Raw genomic sequence first — 11,337 nt, forward strand, 5'->3', positions numbered from 1 at the left:
TGGCTCGGTTCTGTAGTGGCTTTGGGCTCTCAACCCATAGCTGACCCAATCCTCTCCAAACTCCACAGGCAGCGTGAGAGTTTGTAAATCCTCCTATGGATTTGAGGTGCTTGCCTAGCGTGTGAGGAGACCCACCCTCCCCAGGTTCCATCCCCAGCACCACAAAATAATACATGAATATGTAGATTAATAACTGTGTATACATTTGCATAGATATCTACAGACGAGTTGGAGAGCCTCCCTTCTCTGATTACAGCGCTCTAAGGAGAGCATACTCGTCTTGTTTAGAAGACAATTCAATGATGATAACTCACTTTTTGCATGATGGAGCCCTGGGCTACTTTTCTGAGTTCATCACTCAAAAAATCTCCCAACAGCTTGCCATTCTCTGACCACGTTGCCATTTCTTTCATCCCTATGCAGGCCCTTAGTATAGCCCTTACTGCATGCTCGCTCTCTCTCTCTCCTCCCCCCCTTCTCTGAAGACTCCTTTCCCCTGAGTGCAAATGGCTGCCTCCTCTTCCTGATTGAAGTCTTGGCTCTGGTGGTCACTCCACAGTGGGTCTCCCAGGTCCCCCATGGTCATAGGCATTGTCTGTACTGTACTCAATTCATTCTATTAAAATAACAATGCTTATCAGAGCTGGGCGTCAGAGGCTCACACCCATAATCCTTACTGCTCAAGAGGCTGAAATCTGAGAATCATGGCTCGAAACTAAGTCGGGTCAGAAAAGTCCAAGAGACTCTTATCTTCGATGGAGCGACAAAACACCAGAAGCAGAGCTGTGGCTCAAGTGGTAGAGTGTCAGTCCTGAACAAAAGAGCAAAGAGAGAGTCCCCAAGTCCTGAGTTCAAGCCCTAGGACACACACACACACACAGACACACACACACACACACACACACACACACACAGACACACACACACACACACACACACACACACAAACTATATAAATATAACTTCATTGGTATCTGAAAAGATCACTACAGCACCAAATGGAGAAGACATTCTCTGAGGACAGGAACTGTATCTCCCATATCCACTACCAGACCCCTAGTATCAGTCCAGGAGCCCACCAACAATTAAGTAATTGATAGGTGACCTCAGGAAGGCAAGAGGGCCCTTTGGTCCAGACAGATCTCCAATTTTCTAACCCTCTCTCTCCTTCCCCATTTCTGTCTCCCTCCCTCAATCCCTCCTTCGCTCCCTCCCTCCCTCCTTCTCTCTCTCCTTCTCTCACCCACCCCCAAACCCGAGTAGCTTGTGAAAAATATAGCAAGAATTATGTCCTATGACTGCCAGATGTGCAGCCCAAGAAGGAAGTGGAATTAAACCTGAAAATCACATCAACAGGCAAAGCCATGCTGTGAGGCCCTATTAAAGCCACAGCGAGCAGACTGCTGTTGTCTCCCCATCTCATCAACAGATGATGAAGGAAAAGGGGAAAAATATCAACCCCCCTCTTTGTGGGGGGGTCTTCCTGGGGTGGGGGTGGAGAAGGGATGATGACTCCCCTCGATCTCTCAGTTCCATGTGTGACGTCCTTACAGGCACAAAGGAAAACCGTCTCAAATCTTGTCTGTCCTAAGAGGCTGGGGGTACCTGCTTTAATGAACTACTTTTGTGGACAAGTTGCCCCCCATGGGCCTCTGCTCAGCTCCCCACTCCTGTCTCCCCAGCAGAGAAAGAAATGGATGTCTTATGTTCTTCATCTAGTTTTGGCTCAGCCTCACAGAACCAAATCAGCCTTGTAAATGAAACTAGGGGAGACCCCGCCTTTACTGCTGGGGTCACAGGAAGGCCACAGAGACATCTTGCTGGACCTACATGGTCGCATTCATTTGAATGAGTGACAATATATGAACGTAAGGGATTTTATACTAAAATAAAGTACCTATGTCCAGTTTCTCCTAGAAAAACCAGTCATCATGGAGCCCACATTCCCCCAGCCCCAAACGCTGCCACTGTTGATGAAGATTAAATGTCTGGACTTCATCTCAGCTCACTTCACATAATGTCACTTCTATACCTCATAGACACTGAGTCTGCAGCCTTTCTTACACCTACATTTACAAACACACTTGTTCACAGAGTAGTGAAAGGAACAGACATCAACTCTTGGTGGTCAAACCCGCTGCAGGCCATGAACAGCCATCTTTGCTAGATAGTCATCTTGAACTGAAGAGAAGAGCCAAGATTTTTCTGTAGCCTTCACCTGGAGTGAGGAGGAGGAGGAGGAGGCGGAGGAGGAGGAGGAGGAGGAGAAGGAGGAGGAGGAAGAGAAGAACAAGAAGAAGAGCAGGAAGGAGAGGAAGGGAAGGAAGAGAATGAAGAGAAGAACCAGAAGAAGAAGAGGAGGAGGAAGAGGAAGAGAATGAGGAATGATGAAGAGAAGAACAAGAAGAAGAGGAGGAAAGGAAGAGAATGGGGAGGATGAAGAGAAGAACAAGAAGAAGAGGAAGAATGAGGAGGATGAAGAACAAGAAGAAGAGGAGGAGGAAGAAGGGGAGGAGGAGAATGAAGAGAAGAACAAGAAGAGGAGGAGAAGAAGAGAATGAGAAGGACAAAGAGAAGAGCAAGAAGAAGAGGAGGAGGAAGAGGAGGAGAATGAGGAGGAGGTGGAGGAGGAGGAGGAGGAGGGGGAGGGGGAGGAGGAGGAGGAGGAAGAGGAGGAGGAGGAAGGAAAAGAAAAGGAGGAAGAGGAGAAGGAGGAGGAGGAAGATGACATTCTCTCTGCATAAGCACCAGCTTTGGCTATGATTAAAGATCATCTCAGAAGAATAGAAACACAAGGGGAAAATGGCAAGAACAATCATAACGAATACAATCATAAATACAATCATGTACGGTGGATTGCCGACTGTTCAAAATCCATATCTCCATACCGTTACCCTGCCGTAGCTAACTGGAGCATAAATGTGGGTCCCGTGTGCCTTTGGTGCCTCTAAGGACTCTGGAATTTCTAGGACCTTAGTAGATGAAGAAAAACATATGCACCCCCAACCCAGGAGTCAGTACCCACCATGATGGTTAAGATCAAACAGGTATGGCTCCAAGCCTGACTTGCCCTTATCTCTGTAGCTTCCAGTATATCCCCAGGCCTTGGTTTTTTTTTTAATCTGTAAAATGGGTATAACAACAAATGTGCTAACCTGAAACGTTTGTTGGGAAGGACAGATCAGTTTGAGGTGTACAGCATGCTTGGCACAATGTTCTGGCACGCCATGGATAGGACTGTTTCCATGATCCGTTTTGACATAGGACCATAAAGATCCCAGGGTCTTAATCAGGGGCCGGCTGATGCTGACACAGAATTCAAGAAATTCTGCAGCTGGCTCTAGGAACCATAAACGCGAGCAGGGAATGGTCCCAGAAGGAGTTGGGAGAGACATTTTCAGAACCACAGAGGTTCTTACCTCTTACATTCCTCCTCTCCTTACCACCCCAGCTGCCAAGATAAGCCACCTCGAGGAATCATCAGGAAAGAAATATCACATCACAACTGCAGAACTTGAGCATAATATACTGCAGACTCAAGAGGGAGAGGGGAAAGAGAAAACTAAAATAAAAACTGTAAATTTATTACAAGGTTCAATATTTCTGTCTGAAAAAGAAATCAAGAGTTCTACAGTTAGTACTGAAAATCCAAAGTACTACGTTTGCTACAAGAACTTGAATTTTATTTTACCAGAAACAAACTTTTATATGGATATGTAAGCTTTGTTTTATAAAAATAAAACATGAAGTAGAACAAGTAATTGAAATGGAGTAATTTTTTACAAGATATATACTTAAGAATGACGATGAAGAATTTTATGTAGAGAATATATTTTCTAAATATTTCGTAAGAAAGTTATCTAGTCAGACCACAAAAAATTTGTCAGAATATTTATCTTACGAGTTGCAATAACATAACTATCAAATACAGGTTGTAGGGCATGTGCTTATTTTTTTCATCCAAAATCCGATGTATTTGAAGACTGTGCCAATACCCATTGGGACAGGTAATATCCAATAGCTTAAATAACAGAGTTTCTATTTCAGATAACGTTGTATATTATCCAGTGTCTGAAGATATATTCTCTTCGGTAATAATGATGAGAACCTCAATTCAAACATCTGTCATTATTCTGTTCTCACTCCAAAACTGATGATGCCTAAGAGTTTGGAAATATACCAATAAAGATTTGCTATCCAAGATAGACCAGACTTTTATCCCTATTAGAAAGTCCAAATAAGGTGAAATTCTGCTCAGTACTCATACAAAAAAAGGAAGCACTTATAACTTCATGTGCATTTTGATTAGTGTAACTTCATAAAGACCAAGATGTAAAAGAATAACGATTTGTTATTTCACAGTAAGGGACGAGAGTACCAGGATTAATATATTGCCAGGCCAACCCAGAACAAAGAATAATCAATGATTTCATTGGGGAAACCTGTGCAAATTTGCAGAGGAATCCCATAGTATACTGATGAATGTGAAAACCAGGCTAGGACTGACTAGTCTTATTGTACAGCTTTAAAGTGTGAAGAGGGAGGAGTGTTGTAAACCAGCTCCCCACGGGGTCTGACAACAATTATTTAAATACTTAAAGTCTCCAGCAATGGCCCTAAGGGCATACAGAAAAATGAAGAAACATTTAATCAAGAGAATCAAATAAAATCCAATAAAAACAGGGAAAGTCTGTGGCATGAGAGGAATGGTTCCCTCCTTCACCTCTCCCAGCCTAACAGGATAGTAACTCCATTACAGTCAGACGTAGTCAGAAACATAAGACTCCCCATCCTTCATAAACCAACCAAGAGTTATGGTACTTTGGGCAGAGTTCCAGGAGAAATATGAGGAAAACGATGCCAGGCCTTCTCGTTCAATCCTCCCTTCGCTCAGCTCCATGTTACAGAAGGTAAATTCTAATGACTGTAGGTGAGAAGACAATGTTCCTCTATTCCCACTATCCAGACCGTGGGGTGAAATGCTTAGAATACTGGAACTCTGATTACAAGGTTTATGGAAAAGCCACCATAACTGAAACATCATGGCAGCACATGTGGATTAAAGGAACTGAGAATCTGGAAACAAGCCCTTGTGTTTACTATTGTCTCATCTCCAAAGAGAAAGAGAGATGGGGAAAAGGAGTCCTTCTAGCAAATGGCACTGGAACACCTATAGTCTAAACCAAAAGTACTTAAAATTGTATTAATGACGCCACCATGAGAGGTAAAAATATAAAATATTTGGAAAGGAAAAATGAGGCATAATCTTCAGGTAAGCATAAATCAAAACCAAGATGAAACATCTGCCATTCTGGTTACATAAAAGAGCCCCATAAAATCCAGGGTTGGAAAAGGTATCATGAAATCAGAACTCAGAATGGCGGGAACATAAAGAAGTACAGCATTTCACAGATGGCCTAACCATTCTTCAGAAGATTAATACAGACCTACATGTGGTCCAGCAATTATACCGGTAGGCACACACCCAAACTAAATGAAATTTCTGTCACCCACTACTGACAGTAGCGTCAATCAACACACAGGTGAAAACGACCCAAAGCCCACAAGCAAATAAGCAGTAAGAAAGCATGACAAAATCATGTTAGAATACTACAACATGAATAAACTCCGAAAATATTATAGTAAGTGGGAAAAATCCTCCACAAAAATATCACATTATATGCTTTCACTGATTTTGAATTGGTTTTGGTGATTGCTGAATAACTAATCCCTTGATAGTCTAAAAATAGCTGAATTACATAATTTGTGATAGAACTGTATAATGTACAATTTTGTCCTTCAATAAAGTTGCACATTTTCTCTATTCATTTCTACTGTATATATGTGCAATAAACGTACGTGTGTTTAGCAGTGACTACAGAAGTTATTAAGGATCAATATTTCAAGAAAAATAGTCTAACATAATAAAGAGCCATTAGACTAATTACAGCAGAATAGAGACACCTTATAAAATAACAGAATTCAGAGATGGATGCTACTTGTCATCCAAACTGATTTCTATAGGAATAGCAGACAAAGTATCTAAACAAGTACACCAGGGCATACACATGTTTCTGACATTAAGAGAAAGCATATGGCAGGAACAGAAACCTTGAATTGCAATCACACAATACTTTCAGGAAAGATGAGGGAGAAATTCTTGACACTGGGAGGAAGGTAGGAACTAGATTGGCTCATGGATCAGCACAAGTGCAGAACAGGACTTGCTTATTACAAATAGGAACAAGCCAGTTTTATGGCACTGTACCACTTCACACTATGTTCTTTACTGTGGTGTACTGAGTCCAGTGACTCGGGGAACATTAGGAGAAATTTTACTCTCAGTGAATATCAATCTCTGCAATGTCATTTTCAGAAAACATTCAATAGTCATGTTATCACTTTGGAGTAAATCTCATGGTGGCATTTTTATTATATTTTATTGTCAGGATAATGTATAAAGGGGTTAGAGTTATATTTGTCAGACAAAGGGTGTATTACTTCTCAAACCTTGATACCCCTTCTCATGTTTTTGTCCTTCTTTCCCTCCCCCACCCCACCTAATTATCTTGTTTTCTCCCTTCCCTTCCCTGTTTCAAATAAACAAATAAGTGTGTGTATATATAGTATGCCAGGTAACAAAGTCAGATGCATTAACCACATGAGATTCCCGAAAATGGGGGAAAAAAAGAGAAAAAGAAGCATGTCCCACCAAAACATCCCTATCATGACAAGAGAAAACCCCAAGTTTCCTCCCATTTCTGTATCTTCAGTTTTCAGAAAAAGATGTGAACCACAGTAGGCAAGCAATATATGTGGCCTGAATGAGCATCTATTAATAGCTTGCCAATATTAGGTTTATGTATCTGTTTAATAAAGAAATCTTAAGAATGTGTTGAATCTAAGTAACTTTATAAAGGCTCCCCATGTGCTAAGGGTCAGTACACTTATGTTTCCCATAATCCTTGACTGTATGACAACTAGCTGTCATTCACTTGAAAAAGCCGGGACGATAACAGTGACTGCAATCTCTCCACAACACTGATCTCTGTAGCACTTGTCAGATATAACTGATTTGCCAAGGTAAGCAAGAATCTAAGGCTTCATCTGGATTTTTCTATTTTCCTTTGTAATATTTATTTTCCAGAAACCTGACTTACATGGTTTCCATGGAAATGAGTGAAATGGTGAAGCACAGAGCTTTCAGAAGAGTGCCACAATGAAAGGAAAAGTTATTTTTGTTAATCATTTATTTAAAAATATTGATCAATAACACTATATAGAAGGTACTATAGAAAAAAGTTGATTGTTAAGAGTCTAATTCATATCATAGTATATAAATACTGTGAAAAGCCTATTTCAATGAATAAAGTAGACATAAGGGAAAAGTCTCTATATACTGACTTACTGGTTTATGTAAATGAATATATTATGAATCAAGTTTAATTGGTAGATATACGTACAGATGTTTATTGTCTTAGCCTGACGTCTTATAATACATTTTCTTGATACTTTCAACTCTAAGCCTCTGCTCTTTTTCAAACTCAATATGCAGTAAACAATTAAATGGTTAGATAAATAAATGAGATAGAAATGAATTGGACACCTCTAAATATAAATGTTAGATGCACCCAAGAGAGGAGCAGCATTGGCTCTACTGGCTACTGGTATCAGGAAAAACAGGTACAGAGCTGTGGCACAGCAAAGCACTTACAGCAGGAAGGAGACATAAAACCAATAGCGAAGAGTCCCAGGAAACACTTGCTATCATGTCTGGCAGAGAAAAGCCTAGGGGCTATAGACTGATTCCCTCGTGAAAAGCAAACACCAAAGACAAAACTCTTTCAACACTCTATGCTATTTCTAATTACATTTTTATTATTTGGATGTTATATAGCAATTTTCTTTCCCAAATTAAATGTTTTTAAGTTGGCTTCATTCACATTATCTGCAATAGTGACAGTAATTCAGTAGAACAATGTCCTATGAAATCAGAATATGATAGCAGACTATACTTATGAAAGTCCTTATGATTTCAAACTGAATTATTTGTTTGATGGCTATTGTCATATTAGAAATGCTACTTCTGAGGCCCCTACAATTACAACTTACTTGGGTTTGATACGTTCCGATTATACCTCCAAGAATATGTTATCAGGTCAATAAATAATACAAAGCACCTTTTCCTTGCTAAGAAAGGACAAGGAAAGTAACACCTTCTGGAGATAGTGAAGGTACTAGGAGATGAGGGTAATGTTCAAAGGATTATACATGGTGTTTGAAGCTACCTGCCCAACAGAATAACCAATACTACCTGGGAAGACCTGCATTTGATCACTCAGGCCTCACTGCTCACGACCATTATTAAATATTCTCTTAGTTTCTCAGCAGGCTGCTTTGAAGTTGCCACATGGAACATTTTTCTGCATAAAGAATTATAATTCACAAAAATGAAATGCTGATATGTAGCTACAAGATGAAAGCAGATATTAACCTGCATACCGCTCAACTGCTCACTGACCTTGGGTTAAGGTTTATTTCTATCATATATACTGCTTATCTCTTGAGAAGTTCATTTTACCAGCAGTCAGCACAGCCTTTTGACCATAGGGATGTATTAGATACAGGGGAAATAACCAAATAATACTGGATACAGTTATGTGTGAGCAAACCAAAAATATAAAAAATGTTTTCTGGAAACATAAGGACCTGGGAAAAATGTGTTAAGTAAAGTAAATCAGGTCCAGAGAGAAGAAAGGATGCATGTTTTCCCCTATAAGTGGAACACAAAATTAATTCATAGATATATAAGTAATCACTCTGGGGTAGTATACAAGTGTACATAAGTGTATGAATCAAACTATGATAGATTCAGGGGAAAAGTCAAAGGATAAAATTCCTTAGAAAGTCTAACTCACAGTTCAACAAAATAATGCCAGAAAATATGGAAGGAATTATTAAGGAAAGCAGGATAAGGACAAATGAAAAGAGGAAGAAGGAAGGATGCAGTTACAAAACCTAATATATGTCTTACAAAATTGGGAAAACTGAGGGAAGGTTAGGATTGAGAGGGATGGGTGGGAATGTTGAAAGGGTGACACTGATCAAGATGCAGGGTATTCATAAATGACTTTGTTGAATGGGAACTCCTTTGTACAACTACTTTAAAATTATAAAAATTTACATTTTAAATTTAAAAAGTATTTTCTTATATAATTACTAATTTTCAAAGTTAGAATAAGTGAAAATCCTTTTCTTCAGGTATGTCATGTTTGCTGAAAAGTTGATAAGCAAAACATTCCCTGAGTCAAAATAAAATTATGAAACCACTATGTTGTGAGTGTTCAAACAGAAAGCATGAACACACCACAGATGTCAGTCCACAAAAGAATTCTAGACACAACTAAAAAGAGGTGTAGCAAAATGAACTGCATTGATTCATGTTTATGAAAATCTAAGATTCCCATGGAATTCTCTAACTTGTGAGGGACAACAAGCATATCTTTAGGAAGGAGTCCAAACACAGACACATACGTACATTGAAAAGATCTTGTGGACCAATTATAAGCATAAGAATTTATGAAATCATGTGGAGATTTATGGAATTATCTTTAAACAATTACTAATCCTTCATCCTAAACAATTCAAAAAGGCAGTCATTAATATATACTATGGCTAAGACTTACATAAGAAGCATAAATAAACCACATTTTTGCATTCTTATTAGGAAGCCAGATACATCAAGGGTTTATACTGCTACATCACAGAAAATAAACAATTATAATACACAACATCATTATAATAAAACACATAGCCATATGATTGTACCAATACATGCAGGAAAGTTATGTGATATTTAAAATATAATATCAATTCATAATAAAAATAAAGAAGAACCCATATCCACATAACTATGTCCATTCATGAGGCAGTAGCTAACTTACACACTGAGGAAAAGCTGGGAACTTTCTTGATAAAATCTGGAACATGATAGGGAAGAACACACATTGGAGATAGGACAGCCTTTTAAATAAATGGTACTCAGAAAGTTGGAGATTTACATATCAGAAAACAACATCAAAACCACTTACAAGCCACAAAAATCAGGTCATAATATATTAAAGCCCTAAACATGAGACATAAAACTTCTACAATAGTAAATAGGAGAAATGCCTCTGTACACTGGAATAGGAAAGGACACAGTTGGATGAGACCTACAAAGCAGAGAACACCAAAGCAAAAATTTAAAAATGGCATTACCTCAAACTAAAATGCTTCTTCCCAGCTAAGGAAATAATCAACAAAGTGAAGAGCCAATCTGAAGAATGGGGAAAAAATCTGTCAATATATATTTGAAAATGGGTTATATATACAGTGTGCGTGAGGAAGTCTAAACACTCAGCCAGAACAAGCAGATTCTGTTCCGAAGAAGCCAGGTCTGATTCTGCTCAAAAAAGCCAAGAGAATTTCCACAAAGAAAGTGATGCTTTTAGTAAGTCATGCTGTAAAAGAATCAGTATGGAAAGGACTGCAACTATGAAATCCATAATTAATCTGAGAATTATGCAAAGTCCAATATTAGAAAGCAGAAGGTGAGAAAAAGTGATGTGGCAACTGTAGAGTCAGAATTGGTTGTCTTGTTTCAAATATTTCATCAGCTAAATCAAGATATAGTGGTTTAAATACCAACTCAATTTGAAGTAGAGGTAAGTAACATTCAAGGAGCAATCGATATGATTTTAATTGTCTACTGGGAAAGAAGAGAAAAAATTGAAATTAAGGGTATACTACTTGTTCTTTCATAAAGTGTTACCATCATCCAAGATAGGAAATAAAGGGAATTGGAAGGAAATAGTGAATTTTATTTTTACCATTTTAAGTTTTGACTCAAAGAATTAGGTGCTCTGAATTACACTGAAGTGAATCCCAGGAGATGGGTGCGGGGCAGGGGACATGTGGTTGGAAGAAGCAGCTCAAGATGATCATTGAAATTTTGACAGTACAATGTGGGAACAAGGGCAGAAGAGGAGGAAATGGCAGAAGAGAGAACCAAAGATACTAAAGGTTGACAAATAGAGAGAGATCACAATGTGGAAAGGAATGAAAGGTGTAGAAGAAAGGAAGAGACAGGAAGTAGAATTGTTTTCTGAAAGGCAAGAAATAATTCCTTCAAGCATAAAAGTGAAAGGGCTTCTTCAGACTGTGAAAAACTGAGGGAAGTTAATTCAAAAGAGATACTAAAATTGGTCACTGGATTTAATCTATAAGCCACCAGACATATGTTGATGGCTGAATAGTGCGAAGGAAGTGGTGGTGTGGAAACTATCATACTGCAGC

The sequence above is a fragment of the Megascapheus bottae genome, unplaced genomic scaffold, assembly GCF_031878675.1.
Source record: "Megascapheus bottae isolate mThoBot1 unplaced genomic scaffold, mThoBot2.hap1 HAP1_SCAFFOLD_53, whole genome shotgun sequence".
Taxonomy (NCBI): domain Eukaryota; kingdom Metazoa; phylum Chordata; class Mammalia; order Rodentia; family Geomyidae; genus Megascapheus; species Megascapheus bottae.